This window comes from Papio anubis, chromosome 6, assembly GCF_008728515.1.
Source record: "Papio anubis isolate 15944 chromosome 6, Panubis1.0, whole genome shotgun sequence".
In the NCBI taxonomy this organism is placed as follows: domain Eukaryota; kingdom Metazoa; phylum Chordata; class Mammalia; order Primates; family Cercopithecidae; genus Papio; species Papio anubis.
In genome coordinates, this window is record NC_044981.1 from 49281580 (window position 1) to 49295814 (window position 14235).

The window sequence follows — 14235 nt, forward strand, 5'->3', positions numbered from 1 at the left end:
ATTCCAACCTTATGGATGACTTGGTGTGGTTCAAGACGTTAGCGAAGGAAGTAACTACACATGTGCTGAAAATAGCAAGAGAACTAGAATTAGAAGTGGAGCCTGAAGATGTGACTGAATTGCTGCCATCTAATCATCAAATTTGAACTACGAGGAGTTGCTTCTTGTGGATGAAAATACGTAAGTTTCTTGAGATGAAGAATCTACTGATAAAGATGCAGCAAACATTGTTGAAATGACAACAAAAGATTTAGAATATTACATAAACTTAGTTAATAAGCAGTGGTAGGATTTGAGAAGATAGACTTAAGTTTTGGAAGAAGTTCAACTGTGGGTAAAATGCTATAAAACAGCATTGCATGCTACAGAGAAATCTTTCATGATAGGAAAAGGCCATCCATGTGGCTGGCAAACTTCGTTGTCTTATTTTAAGAAATTGCTATAGCCACCCCAAGCATCTGTAGCCATCACCTTGATCGGTTGGCAGCCATCAACATTGAGGCAGGACCCTCTACCAGCAAAAAGATTATGACTTGCTGAAGGCTCAGATAATTGTGAGTACTTTTAAGCAATATTTGAAAATTAAGATATGTACGTTGTTTTTACAGACATAATGTTATTGCATACTTTAATAGACTACAGTATAGTGTAAACTTAATTTTATATGCACTGGGAAAATAAAAAATTTGTGTGACTTGCTTTATTGCAATTTGTTTTATTTCAGTGGCCTGGAACTGAACCTGCCATATTCTCTGAGGTTTACCTTCAGTTAGATAAAATTTGCAAAATAGTACAGGAAATGTTTACCATTCATGGAGCTTTCCCTAACATTAATATTATTACAATATAATCATAGAAGTTAAGAAGACCAGGAAATTAACACTGGCACAATGGAATACTGTTAATTTGTCTAAAAGCCTCATTTACATTTCACTTTTTCCCCACTAATGCCTTCTCTTTTTGATCCATGATTCTGTCCAGGATCGTGCTTAGCTATTATGTGTCCTTAGTCTGCTCTAATCTGTGACAGTTTCTCAGTCTTCCCTGTCTTTCATGACTCTGACACCTTTGAAGATTCTGGTTAGTTGTTTGGTATAATGTCCCTCAATTTGAGTTTGCCTGATGTTTTATTCATGCTAAGATTGAGGTTATATATTTTTGTGTGTGTGTGTTTAATTTTTATTTTTTTGAGACAGAGCCTCACTCTGTCACCTAGGTCGCAGTGCAGTGGTGCTACCTCGGATCACTGCAACCCCCGCCTCCTGGGTTCAAGCGATTCTCATGCCTCAGCCTCCCAGATAACTGGGATTACAGGTGCCTACTGCCATGCCCTGCTATTTTTTGTATTTTTATTTGAGATGGGGTTTTACCATGTTGGCCAGGCTGGTCTCAAACTCCTGATCTCAAGTGATCCATCCGCCTTGGCCTCCCAAAGTGCTGGGATTGCAGGCGTGAGCCACTGCGCCCAGACTGGGGTTATATATTTTTGGACCAGAATAACATAGAAATGATGTTGTGTCCTCAGTTCATCATAGGAATGGTATAAGATATTGGTATATCTTATTACAACATCTTATTACTAATGATGTTGACGTTGATCACTTGTTTAAGATAATGTCTGCTTAAGTTATCCATTATAAAGTTACTATTTTTTTTTCTTTTTCTTTTTTTTTTTTTTGAGATGGAGTCTTGCTCAGTCGCCCAGGCTGGAGTGCGGTGGTGCGATCTTGGCTCACTGCAAGCTCCGCCTCTCGGGTTTAGGCCATTCTCCTGCCTCAGCCTCCCGAGTAGCTGGGACTACAGGCACCCGCCACTACGCCCGGCTAATTTTTTTGTATTTTTGGTAGAGACGGGGTTTCACCTGGTTAGCCAGGATAGTCTCGATCTCCTGACCTCGTGATCCGCCCGTCTCGGCCTCCCAAAGTGCTGGGGTTACAGGCGTGAGCCACCGTGCCCGGCCAAAGTTACTGTTTTTTAAGTTGCTTTTTTCACTTTTATAATCAATAACTATATTTGGGAGAGATACTTTGAGGATTTGCAAATATCTTGTCGTTATTATATTTTTTCCTACTAGTTTCAATACAGAAAAACATTGGTTTACCCTGATCCTTAGCCAAGTGGCTCAGAAGTAAAGAAAGCATTTAGGGACTTCAAAATGTGAGTCCCCAATAATTGGATGTATAAATGTACTTTAGCAGTGATTCCTTCTGAATATGCACAAGATTACTTAAGGTCAAGTGAGGAGAGGGAGTAGACTGAAAATGTGCATTGCAGGTTTCTGAAACAGCTGACTCACTCAGTCACATTCATGGCATATTTTTGAGTCTTATTTCATATAGTCCCTGCTGCCACTCTGACTTACTCCACCTCCAGGCCATTTCACACTGAAGTTTGTGAGGATTTCGGCTCAGTGTCCCCAGGGTGTTTATTTCCTAGTTTCTCAGAGGGAAGGCTCAGTGTGCCTACCCTGGCCTCCCACTCCAATCACAGATTCAGCTACTTCCACAGATGCCCATGTAAATCATCTTTAGTAGAACAATGAGAATCTGGGGAAAACCCCTCCTAGGGAAACGAGTGTCATTTCATTAAAAGAAAAAAAACCACAATCCTTCAAATCTGGTTCATCTCACAGTCTAAATGCAAGTTCTTAATTAAAAGCCAACAGAGATTTCTAAAGTTGGAGAAAAACTGGAGCAACAACTTTTAAAATTATCCTGTGGGCTTTTTTTTCCTTCTTAGTCTCTTAAAGGGAAAAAGGCTAATAACCATTCAGTGGCAAATTGCTGTTCCTTCAGAACAAGGAAGTGAATGAGAATGAAAAGTGGCATCCCAGGGGAATAGGGAGTCATCCTGTAATTAGACGGGGCACCATGTCGAGAGGCAGCAAAAAATTACTGGAATGGATCAATGAGGAATTGTCCTATTAGGCCTGAATTGTTTATTCTAATTTCAAGTTTCTGGAAGAAATTGTGTTTTCCACGGTACCTAAAACAGTGCTGAGCATAAAGTAAGAACTCAGTGAATCCTTGTTTATTGATTTGAGGATTCCATAGTTCAAAGTCCCTGGTGTTTTGGTAGACTGTGAGTTTTGTTTGAGCATGTCAGTGCTGAATGATGGTGATGATAATAGGCTCTTTATGTATGGGGTTGATCTTCCTCAGCACTACTGACATTTGGGACCAGATGATTCTTTGTTGTGGGGTGTTCATTGTGGGATATTTAGCAGTGTTCCTGGCTTCTATGCACTAGATGTCAGCAGCATTGCTTCAACTCATGACAATCAAATATGTCTCCAGACATTGCCAAATGTTTTTATTTCTTTATCCCAAGGTTATCCCACAGATAAACGGTAGAATTGAGGATAAGACCCAGAGAGTCTGAATCCTGGCCTTTAGTAATTGCCATACTATAACCCTACTAATTGCATCATTGACTACACTGATATGAATGAAATGTTAGAAGCATTGACATACAGCAGCACAGTTTTTAAAAAAATTGTTTAGCATGAACTCCATACACACATCAGTTATGCAACTTAGTGGCATGGTGACCACCTTGAAGAATCAAGAAATTTTGTCCATTTTGCAGGAGAACCCACTGACCATGGAGACATGAAACAAACTGAGCAGAGGAGATTTGCTTTTGCTTCTTTCTGAGTACCAGCCGAGGTCTGGGCAGTACTGAATCCGAGTCTCTTTCCTTAATTTACATATTGCCTCCATTTTAGCAATACAGAAGGGAAATGAATAAAAACAATTATCCTCAAAGACATTCAGTCTGGTCTTGACTTGTTAAGAACGATAAAAGTCAGCAGTTAGAAGCATTTAATACAGCTGAACAAACCATAGAGTCTCAAACAGCTTCATCTGGTGCATTTCCTCTCAATGGCAAATAAAAAGGAAGACTATAATTAGGGCATGATTCTGCACAAGCTATCCAATAAAAGCTTTTAAAAATGATTGCCCTTATAGACAGCAATGTAAAGAACAAAGGAATCGTGAATGGTTCGTTTGCTTATTGGTATTACTATATGATAATCTATTTTTTGCATTTTAAACCAAAATGAAATACTAAAATGCTCACATGATTTCTTAAGGATATTTTTGACACCTCATTCAAAGTATGCTGGTTTGTTGTTTTCTGAAAGTCAATTCCTCAGATTTTCAGTTAATCAATAAATGTTTATTAAACCTTATGCTGTTCGCCAGATCAAGGGTACTGCACAAAATTTGGTTGGAAGATCTGAGTCTTCTCTTTCAATCTAGAAATTGAAAGTTAAGTAAGAAAAAGAGGAATCAGTGACCCTGATTCTTTAATGTGCCCATAACTCACCTGGGATCTCTCTTTTTTTTTTTTTTAACTTTGCTAGTAGGTACTTTTATTATTATTATTACTATTATTATTATTATTATTATACTTTAAGTTCTAGGGTACATGTGCACAACGTGCAGGTTTGTTACATATGTATACTTGTGCCATGTTGGTGTGCTGCACCCATCAACTCGTCAGCACCCATCAACTCGTCATTTACATCAGGTATAACTCCCAATGCAATCCCTCCCCCCTCCTCCCTCCCCATGATAGGCCCCGGTGTGTGATGTTCCCCTTCCCGAGTCCAAGTGATCTCATTGTTCAGTTCCCACCTATGAGTGAGAACACGCGGTGTTTGGTTTTCTGTTCTTGTGATAGTTTGCTAAGAATGATGGTTTGAGTTCCTGACTCCGCAGGTCTAGGGTAGAGCATGAGATTCTGCATTGCTAAGTTTCCAGGTGATGCTGATGTTGCTGGTTCAAGGATCACATATTGTGTGGCAAGAATGGAAATGACAGTCCAAGGATACATGATATAAAATAAGCTGAGCTCTAATTACTAAGTACAAAGTATGTCTCCTGTATGCTCAAAGAGTGATTCTCTTCTCATCTCTGTGGTATAGCAATCACTGAGGATGTTTATGTGCCTTGTGCTTTTGCCCATTGCTGGTACTGCATGTTTTTCTTTGTGCATGAAAACTTCCCTGCATTTTACTACATGGAGATGGGATTGGGCTTCCACTGTTGTGCACTGCTAAGACGTATCTAAGCTGTTTGGAAAGCCACTTATAATTTGACATTGGCAGATGGTCTGGATTTCCACCGGAACCTCTGTGACTCCTGTATTTTCTATTTAGGTTTTATAGTTGCCCAGAGACTCTTCAAATTGAAGTCTATGGCCTAACCCTGTGTACTAAGCACATGGTCCCTTGAGTACACTTCTAGTCACTGTCTCTTGATGCAGTGTGAGAAAGAAACAGGTATAAGTAGAGTCATGCTTTCTATTTCAAATAAATGTGTAGAGGCCTTCCCTTTCAAGAGCTGCTCATGGCTGATTGTAACATTGTGCTCAGCTAGCAGCTTAGCGCCTAGACCAGCAGTGTCCAATAAATCTTACTGCAATGATGTGATTTTATGTTTCTGTGCTGTCCATTTGGTAGCCATTAGTCACATGTAGCTATTGAGAACTTAAGATATAGCCTGTGAGACTGAAGAACTAAATTTTGAATTTTTGTTATGTTTAAATTTGATTAAATAAAATTTAAATACAATTTGTGGCTAGTCGTTACCATATTGGACAGCACAGCCAGATGAAATTCTCAAAGACACATGCACTCACAGGAAGGCAGCAGAAAATGATTGGATTCAACCAAAACTAGACTACTTTTGACCTGGCTTTCTAATTTATCAAGGTCATGGAGTACCCTGGGAAAATGTCTTAGTTTCTCTGTTCAGTTTTGTATCTTTCTTAGAAGTATGAGAAACAGTAGGTATTTAATTTTTAGTTTTAAATACCTTTCCGTTTACTTCATAAGAAATATGTAATCATTATAGAAGGCTTAGAAAATATTATTATATAAAATGAAGAAAAACACTGATAATCCCACCATTTAAAAATAACCAGAGTGAACATTTTGGTGAATAGCCTTTCAATGCTCTGTGTGTATGTATCATAATGATCTATAAATAAGCCCATATATTTATAAATCTATACATATTACATGAATACATTTATTATTATTATTATTTTGAGACAAGTTTCATTCTTGTTGCCCAGGCTGGAGTGCAATGGCACGATATCGGCTCACTGCAACCTCTGCCTCCTGCGTTCAAGCAATTATCCTGCCTCAGCCTCCCGAGTAGCTGGGATTACAGGTGCCTGCCACCATAGCCAGCTAATTTTTTGTATTTTTAGTAGAGATGGGGTTTCACCATGTTGGCCCAGCTGGTCTGAAGCTCCTGACCTCAGGTGATCCACTTGCCTTGGCCTCCCGAAGTGCTAGGATTACAGGCATGAGCCACCGCGCCTGGCCTTAATTTTTTTTTTTTTTTTTTTTAGACAGAGTCTCGCTCTGTTAACTGGGATGGAGTACAGTGGTGTAATCATGGCTCGCTGCAGCCTTGACCTCTTGGGCTCAAGCAATCCTCCCACCTCAGCCTCCTGAGTAGCAAGGACTACAGGCATGCACCACCACACCTGGCTAATTTTTAAAATTATTTGTAGAGACAGGGTCTCACTTTTTTGTCCAGGCTTGTCTCGAACTCCTGGCCTCAAGCAATCCTCCCACTTTGGTGTCCCCAAATGCTAGGATTACAGGCATGAGCCACTCTGCCTGGTTAAAGACACTTACTTTAGATAGAATACTTTTGGAAGGGGTCGTAGTGACTTAGTGGTGGTAAACATGAACCCCTAGATGTCACTGGAAAAGGAGAGATATGGTAATTTTCTTCCTTTTTCTTAGAAAAAGGAATGCTTTGTTTTGTTAACTATGTCCAACCTAAGAAACTTTTTTGTAGGCATCAAAGAAATGGAGTCTATGAGTGACTGATCAAAACTCATGGGTTAACAGACGGACCCTAATCTAGAAGCCCTGGATGAGCACTTAGCCATCTGAGTTGCTGGCGGTATCACAGCCAAATAACAGATGGAAATGGTGGGAGAAAGTAGACCTAGCAAACTCCAGGATGAAGTTTTTCTTCATCATGTAGCGTTAAGTACTAAACAAGATGTTCTCTAGTTAGTAGAGTTGTTTTTGTAAATGCCCTTATGTTACTGCCTAAGCAGCCCCTGCCTTTGTTCAGGCCCACAAAGGGAAAAAATAAATTGCTTCAAGAATCAAGATGGTGATGTTTTGGGTTAGTTGAGTGGAGGGGAAAGTTCCTTTGCAAACTGCACGTGGACATGTGAAATTTAAATTTTTATATCTGGTGAAATGCAAATCATCTTTAAAAAAATCAAGATGATTTTCTGTGGGACAGAGAAAGGAAGAAACAGAGGAGGCTGCCCAAGTCAAAGTATCAACCAGCGATTCACCCAGAAAGTTTCTGCAAGAGAAGCTTTCAAAATGTAGCTTCGTTTTCACTTTAGATCAGGTGCAGTGTTAAGTGCTTAATCAATCTGGAAGCACTGTCATAATAACAGCTGGCAGTACTGCTTTTATTCTTTTTCTGTCTGTTTCTCAGACTCACACAGAATGACAGGTTCAAAGTTTATGAAGCCTAGCAAGATGTACTCAGACTTTTCTCTTGTATTCTGTGAAAGCTTTATATTGTCCTCCCTGCCACCTAAGCCAGAAGTACAAATATGGCTGCAATGAACTGGTGATTCTCTTTATGAATTACTGAAGGGTTCTTCCTTCTTATATTTTCTGCTCCCTTTTTGACCAGTTCTCTGAATATTTAAACTTACGACTCCTGTGATATTTTCCTTCTAGAGTACTGGCTGCAGAGTGGTTCACAGAGCATGAGCCCTGGGGTTGTACTGCTAGATTTGAACACTGGCTTCACCATTATTTGGGCATGTTTCTGCATAGCTTTGTGTCTCAGTTTTTCCTTATGCAGCCTATTATCCATTATTATTGTCTGTTATGGATTGGGGATACTATGCTCCAACTCATAGAGTTGTGAGGCTGAAATTAGATAATCCTTGAAAATTGTTGGTTATAGTGATCAGCATATTCAGTATTAAGTATCTATTAGTAAGAGTTGCACAGGCTTGCCATTTTTCTCCAAGGGAAATGACCAGAGAAATTACATGTCCAAGCTTAAAACGAATTTTTTTCTCTGGAGAATATTCATTTATGGTTTGAATGACGCCTACCAAAGTCAGATTCTACACTGGCACCCCCTGCTGCAGCATTCAATTCAGGGTACACAATGGGTGCTTGACTTAAAAACTGTATATATACTTATATATACATATAAATGTATATATAAGTGTATAAGTATAAAACTATATATACACATATACACACATATATCTCACTTATATAGCATTCACTATGGGTCAGGTATTCTAAATACTTAAATATTGAATCATTTAATTTTCACAGTAACTTCCATGAAGTATTACTATTGTCATTGTCATTTTACAGATAAGAAAACGGAGGCACAGAAAAGCTAAGTAGCTTTGGGGTCACAGAGCTAAGTACATGACAAAGCTGGAATTTGCACTCAGAAAGTATGGCTCAAGAATTTGTGTTTTGGTCCACTACACTACGCTGCCTTCAATTTATCCATATATATTCCCATTATATATATATATATATTCCACATATATTTCTCCTTACAGTCTTCATTTTCTTCTGAATCTGGAAATCAAACAACCAAATGTAAAAGAAATATTTCTCTTTAAAGTTCTTTTCTTACCTCTCTTCTCTCCCCTCCCCTATTCTTTTGCTACCCTATCACTCCATCTCTCAGGCCATTCCATTATATAGATTCCATTATAGGCTGCTGCTGTCACATGCTGGACACAATATAATTCAACATGACACATGGTGAGCAGAGATGTGTAGAAATACCTGAAACTATTAGAGCCAAACAGCTTTCTGTTAAAGTTTTTTACTGCCGCATAAATATTCTCCTAGCTGACTGGAGTCTCTGAGTATAAATACTTCATTAGGGACTATATCCATGGCAGTAGCATGGCCCTCTGGGTCTTGCCTAAGAGACCAAGAAAATGCAAGGGTCTGGTGGCATCTGGTTTCTTTGTATTTAAAAGGCCTTCTCTAGTTTCCAAAGTACAGGGGCATTATTAACACAGTCCATTTGGCTTATTACATCCCTAGAAGAAATCCCAGCACCTCTATGGACAGATGTAAAAATCAGTTAGGCAACTTGTATTTATTAAGTACTTACTATGTGTCCAACCTGTGCAGGCACTATAATAGAAATAGGTAAGCATTAAAAACCACAGCTCATTATCACTGAATATTCAAGGATTCTCATATGAGCTCTCTAAAGTGTTAACTGGACTTTAACTAGGTAGAGGGTCTTTTCATCCAAAGATGGCACATTTACCGTCCACAAAGATTTCTGAAAGAAAAAATCATTATTATTTATTTCCATCTAACCAGTTCTTGCCTTTTAGAATACCCAACCACATCTCCAAAATGCAGACAGAAAAAGACTTCCCTGGCTGTCTCTTTTATAATATTTTCTGAGGGGGCCAAGCTCATCCCCAACCACTCCAGGTGGCTGATAACACTATACTCCTGATAATGTAGAGATTATTATTTTCTCAGGAGGGATGACTTAGGAGGAAGGATGGGGGTCAGACCATTCAGGCCCAGCAAGACTGTATCATCAGCTTGTCCACAGACTTGCCAGATTCATTCATCCTTGTGCTCTGTCTGCCCCAGGCTATGCCACTCCAGAAACATGGGAACAGAGTGGCAGCATACAAGCTGGGCACTGCATGCGGGTAAATGAGGCATACCCTCAGCCCTGCGTAGGTATGAGAAGGGCATGCCTCTGCTTTCTCCGATCCACAGATCAGAAAATTAAGGTCTGCCTCTCTTTAGTCTAAACAACATCTCAGTGAGATGAAGCGGAAAGGAGGCAGTCAGCCTTATTGCCATTTCACAGGCTGGAGAGTTGAGACCTGGTGAAGGCCACACCTCCAGAGGGCAAGATGCTGTGAAGGCTCTCTCCACTGACGTGTCACATGCTTTCTACTTGACTGAGCTTCCCCAAACTTGGGTAATTAGCAACATCACCCATTGGCAAGGGTTAAACACATGGATTCCAAGGCTCATCTATCCCTCAGAGATTCTGATTAAGTAATTCTGGGTACCAGTAATCCATATTTTCAATAAATCTCCCACATGATTCTAAAGCTTGGTTATGCACTAAATCACACGACTTTCCTTCTTTTTCCATAACTGACGTGGGATAGGGGAAAAAGATTATATTTGACACTGATTGAAACTATAGTCAGACAGGTATTATTCGCCCTGTTGCATGAGATTCTATTGGGTCTTAAGCAAAGGATATCTCTTGAAAGAACAACTTTTCTGAGGTAAGGTCAAGCCAGTTCTAAACAGCTAACACAGGCCCTGCCAATGTGTGATCAGAGGACTACAACATGAGGCTTTCATCCACCAAATGTATATATATTGTGGTCATAGAAATGCCACACTATTTTGCTTGACATGTATGCTCCCTGGGTTATGTTCCAGGAGGTTTTGAAGTTTCTGGGAGACATCAGTGTGAAAGGTATGCCAAATTCATCTCATGAGGGGTGTCCTTTGGCTACGGAGTGTCTCAGTCACATGGGGATTTGGTCTATTCTGTTTTCAGGGAGTTCTGTGGAAACAGCACACAGATGTCAGGTTTTTGCATGAAGTCACATTGGCGATGGGGTCTTCCTCCCACTCTGGTGTTGGATCAGGTTGGGAGGAAATTGCCAAATTTTATGTCAGTAAATAAACTACATAAAAGGATAAGAATTATCAGAAATGAAGCTGAATGAACTCCTTTTCTGATATTCCCCAGCTAATTTAATAAATCACTAATTAAACATTAGCCACAGCAAGGAATAGGGATAGTGTGGGTAACTGAAACCCACACATAGTTGCTACTCTTACCATTTTCCTTTAAACTCATGAGAACCCAGTTTTGTGAATAGAAAATCAAATAAACTGATTTAAACTCTTCTCTTTTTCTTCTCCTGTCTACCTTCCTGAGAAGGAACTTCATTTAAAAACATTTATTTATTTGAAAGAGGAAGGGGATGGGGTGGAATTTTATTGTCCACTTGGAAATAGGGAAAAATTCAATTATACTTATGCAGTAATCTTTACAGCTGATTCCAGGATCCACATGGACATATTGACATATTTGGTCATCCCAGGAGCTTCCTGAAAAATTAACATTGCTAATGCATATAAAACTGCAATAATATTTTTAGGTGAAGAGAAGTTCAAATACGTGGTTAATTCAGTTTCGCTGTGCATATACGTAGATTTTGCAAGAAGTTTATTAGATTTTGCAAGAAGTTTAAAGCTAAATGCCTGAGATAGAATGTTAGCTATTTGCCTGTGTATGTCTTATGGAAGGTCTTGTGTGTGTATAGAGCTTGCTCACTATTTCTAATCAGCACAGAGATGTCCCAGAGCTGTATGCCTCCCTTCAGTGGCTAGTTCTATGCTTAGGTTGTGGTGACAATAAAATGGGTTTAGCCTCTGCTCTGTCTCACCACATGAATTAGGGAAAGAATGCAGAGTAATAATGGAGTGAACTCAGCTCTGAGTGTATGTTATTTCATTTTATTTTATTTTTTGCTTCACTCCTGAAGCCACAGTCAAAATGATATTTTTCTCCAGTTTGTCTCACTATTCTTTAAAAATAAATTTTTTGTCAGTTTCCTAATTTTCACTGCTCAGGAAGACTTTTCTAATTCATTTTGTAACTAACTCTCAGGGGCTGGCAGTGATTTGGTTAACCATTAACTTCCAAATAGTATTAATCACTGTACCAAATTCCTCTTACTATAAACCTCTGGAAACTGTTGCTTTAAATGTGTGATGTCTTCCTTTCTTACTTTTCACTCTCAGCAGATCCTAGACGCCACATTTTAATAGTCAATAAATATATCTAAGGAAAGTTTGGAGGTTGGAACAAAATTTTATTTAAGAGTGCTACTCTGTTGGGTTTAGCAGCATAAAGCATTTGAAAATGTATTGCACTAACATTATTGGAGGTACAAAATGGTAATCAGAAGACTTAATCTCACACATTAGTAGAGACCCTTTGAAGTACTTTTCACTGGATCTACAATTTTTAAAAGATAAGGTTTATTTTTATAATATAAATACATGTTTACTCTTCCTCTTCCACCACCAAAGCCAACACAATTTCTTATCAGGTTGGACTGCTCAAGTATTCATGATTCCTTCTCACATCTGTTTCCTTCTCCTTTTACTTCTAAATGCACTTTATTGTCTGGCTACCTATTCTCCAGACTTTGACAGACTTCTGCATTTATAGTCTTTATCCCCACGATCATTCAAATTTTTCAATCCTAGAGTCTTCCTTTCAACAAAGTCACATAAATGCTTTCTTTGTAACTAGCCTTACCCCACTCCTCTTCTTTCTCTCTCCTAGTTTTGGAGAGCTGGCTCAAATTGGATATAGTATATATACAGAGACTAGTTGTTCCCATGACTCTTTCTCCCCAAACAGTTATTCAAAGAATTAGTAGGTGTTATTCCTTTCCTTCAAGAATGTTTGTTTGGGTATGTAGTTTGGCATGTAAGTATGCTACGAAAGACACACCTAAAGAAAACTTTGCTACATTCTCATTATTCTATTTTCTGCAGCCTCTCAAAGGTTTTAATAATCTGCACTCAGCCTTCTTCAATGTAAACTTCCTCTCCCTTGGTGAGTCCATGTATCTGAGGCTCAAGTCAGTATCTCCAACCCTCCTTCTTTTTTCTATGAGGCTGATTCAACAAATGTTAGTATTGAATACCAACTGTGTTCCAGGCATTGTAATGAAGCTATGGATATAGCAATGAAACAAATATGAAACTCCAGTTCTCATGAAGCTTACATTTTTAGGTGAAAGAGATTAACAGACAAAGAAAGGGGAAGTAATGATGAGTGCAATGGAGAATGTAAAGTGGGGTAAGGTTGATAGGAAGTGACAGTGGTGCTTTCTTTTTATGAGGTCATGAAGGAAACCTTCTCTGATGACACTAGAGCAGAGACCTGAAGAACACAAGGAGGAAAGCAGTCCATGTGACTATGGGTGGTATGACATTCCAGGCAGAAGGAAGAGCAGGTGCCAAAGCCCCAAGGCAGGAGAGGACTGAGGAGGTCCTAAGAAGAGTGGAGAAACTGGTATGTCAGGAAGGAATTGAATAAGGAAAAGAAAGGCGGGAGGAGAGTCGGAGAGGAAGCAGGGAGACAGAATCTTAGGGCTGTGAACAATGATGAAGACTTTGGATTTTATAGTGAGTGAGATTGGAACATTTTAAGCAAACAAGGGACATAATGTGACTTGTTTAAAAAGTATCATTGATGTCATGTGAATTATAGACTATTGAAAATAACACAGAAGCAGGGAGACCCATTAGGAAGACACAGTAGTAGTTCAGATGAGAGATGATTATGTCTTGGGCTGGAATGGTAGTTACAATAGCAGTGAGAGAGAGCCAGGTTTAACGTATATGTTGAATTTGCTATAGGGGAGTTTGCTATAGGAGAGTCCTATAGCCAACAGAATTTGCTATAGGAGAGTTTTCAAGGAAGTTGCAAATGTTTAACACAGAGAAGTGAGACTGACAACATTTGGGGGTGGTTCAGTTTTTTTTTAATTAACTTTAGTTTTTAGATAAGTTTTAGGTTCACAGCAAAATTGAGCAGAAAGTTCAGAAAGTTTGCATATACTGCCTGTCTTCACATACAAACAACCTCTCACTATGGACATCTCATAGCAAAGTGGTACAGTAGTTACAATTGATGAACCTATATTAACATATCATTATCACCCAAAGTTCATTGTTTTTGCTAGGGTTCATCCTTGGTGTTGTACATTCTGTGTCTTTGAACAATATATAATGACATGTATTCATAATTGTCATATTGTTACCTGGTGTAATGCCTATGTAAAATAACTAAATTTCTACCCTGCTGTAACTGTGTTTGTCTTTAAGAAACAGGAAACCTGCAATAAAAAGTTCCCCTGTAACCAGACCAACTGAGACTGCTTAGAACCAAGATAGCTGACTGAACAGCTTCGAAAAGACTTCAGGCTTCATTATAATCTCTTTTCCATGCTAAATGACACTACCACCAGTGCCATGACAGTTGACAGTCTCCATGACAATAATTGGAAGAAGTAATAAAAGGACAGAAAGGATGGCAACACTCCGGTTCCAGGAAGTTCCCTGCTCATTTCCAGAGAACACATGAATAT

At 39.0% G+C, this 14235-nt stretch overlaps 1 long non-coding RNA gene across 1 annotated transcript in view; it reads left to right on the plus strand.

The window, feature by feature from the left end:
• Positions 1-10999: 10999 nt before the first annotated feature.
• The window catches only part of LOC110743080, a 345865-nt gene continuing 342629 nt past the window's right edge, over positions 11000-14235 (plus strand). The window contains exon 1 of the long non-coding RNA XR_002521581.2: positions 11000-13157. This is a non-coding gene — a long non-coding RNA (uncharacterized LOC110743080). The remainder of the gene's footprint in view (positions 13158-14235) is intronic.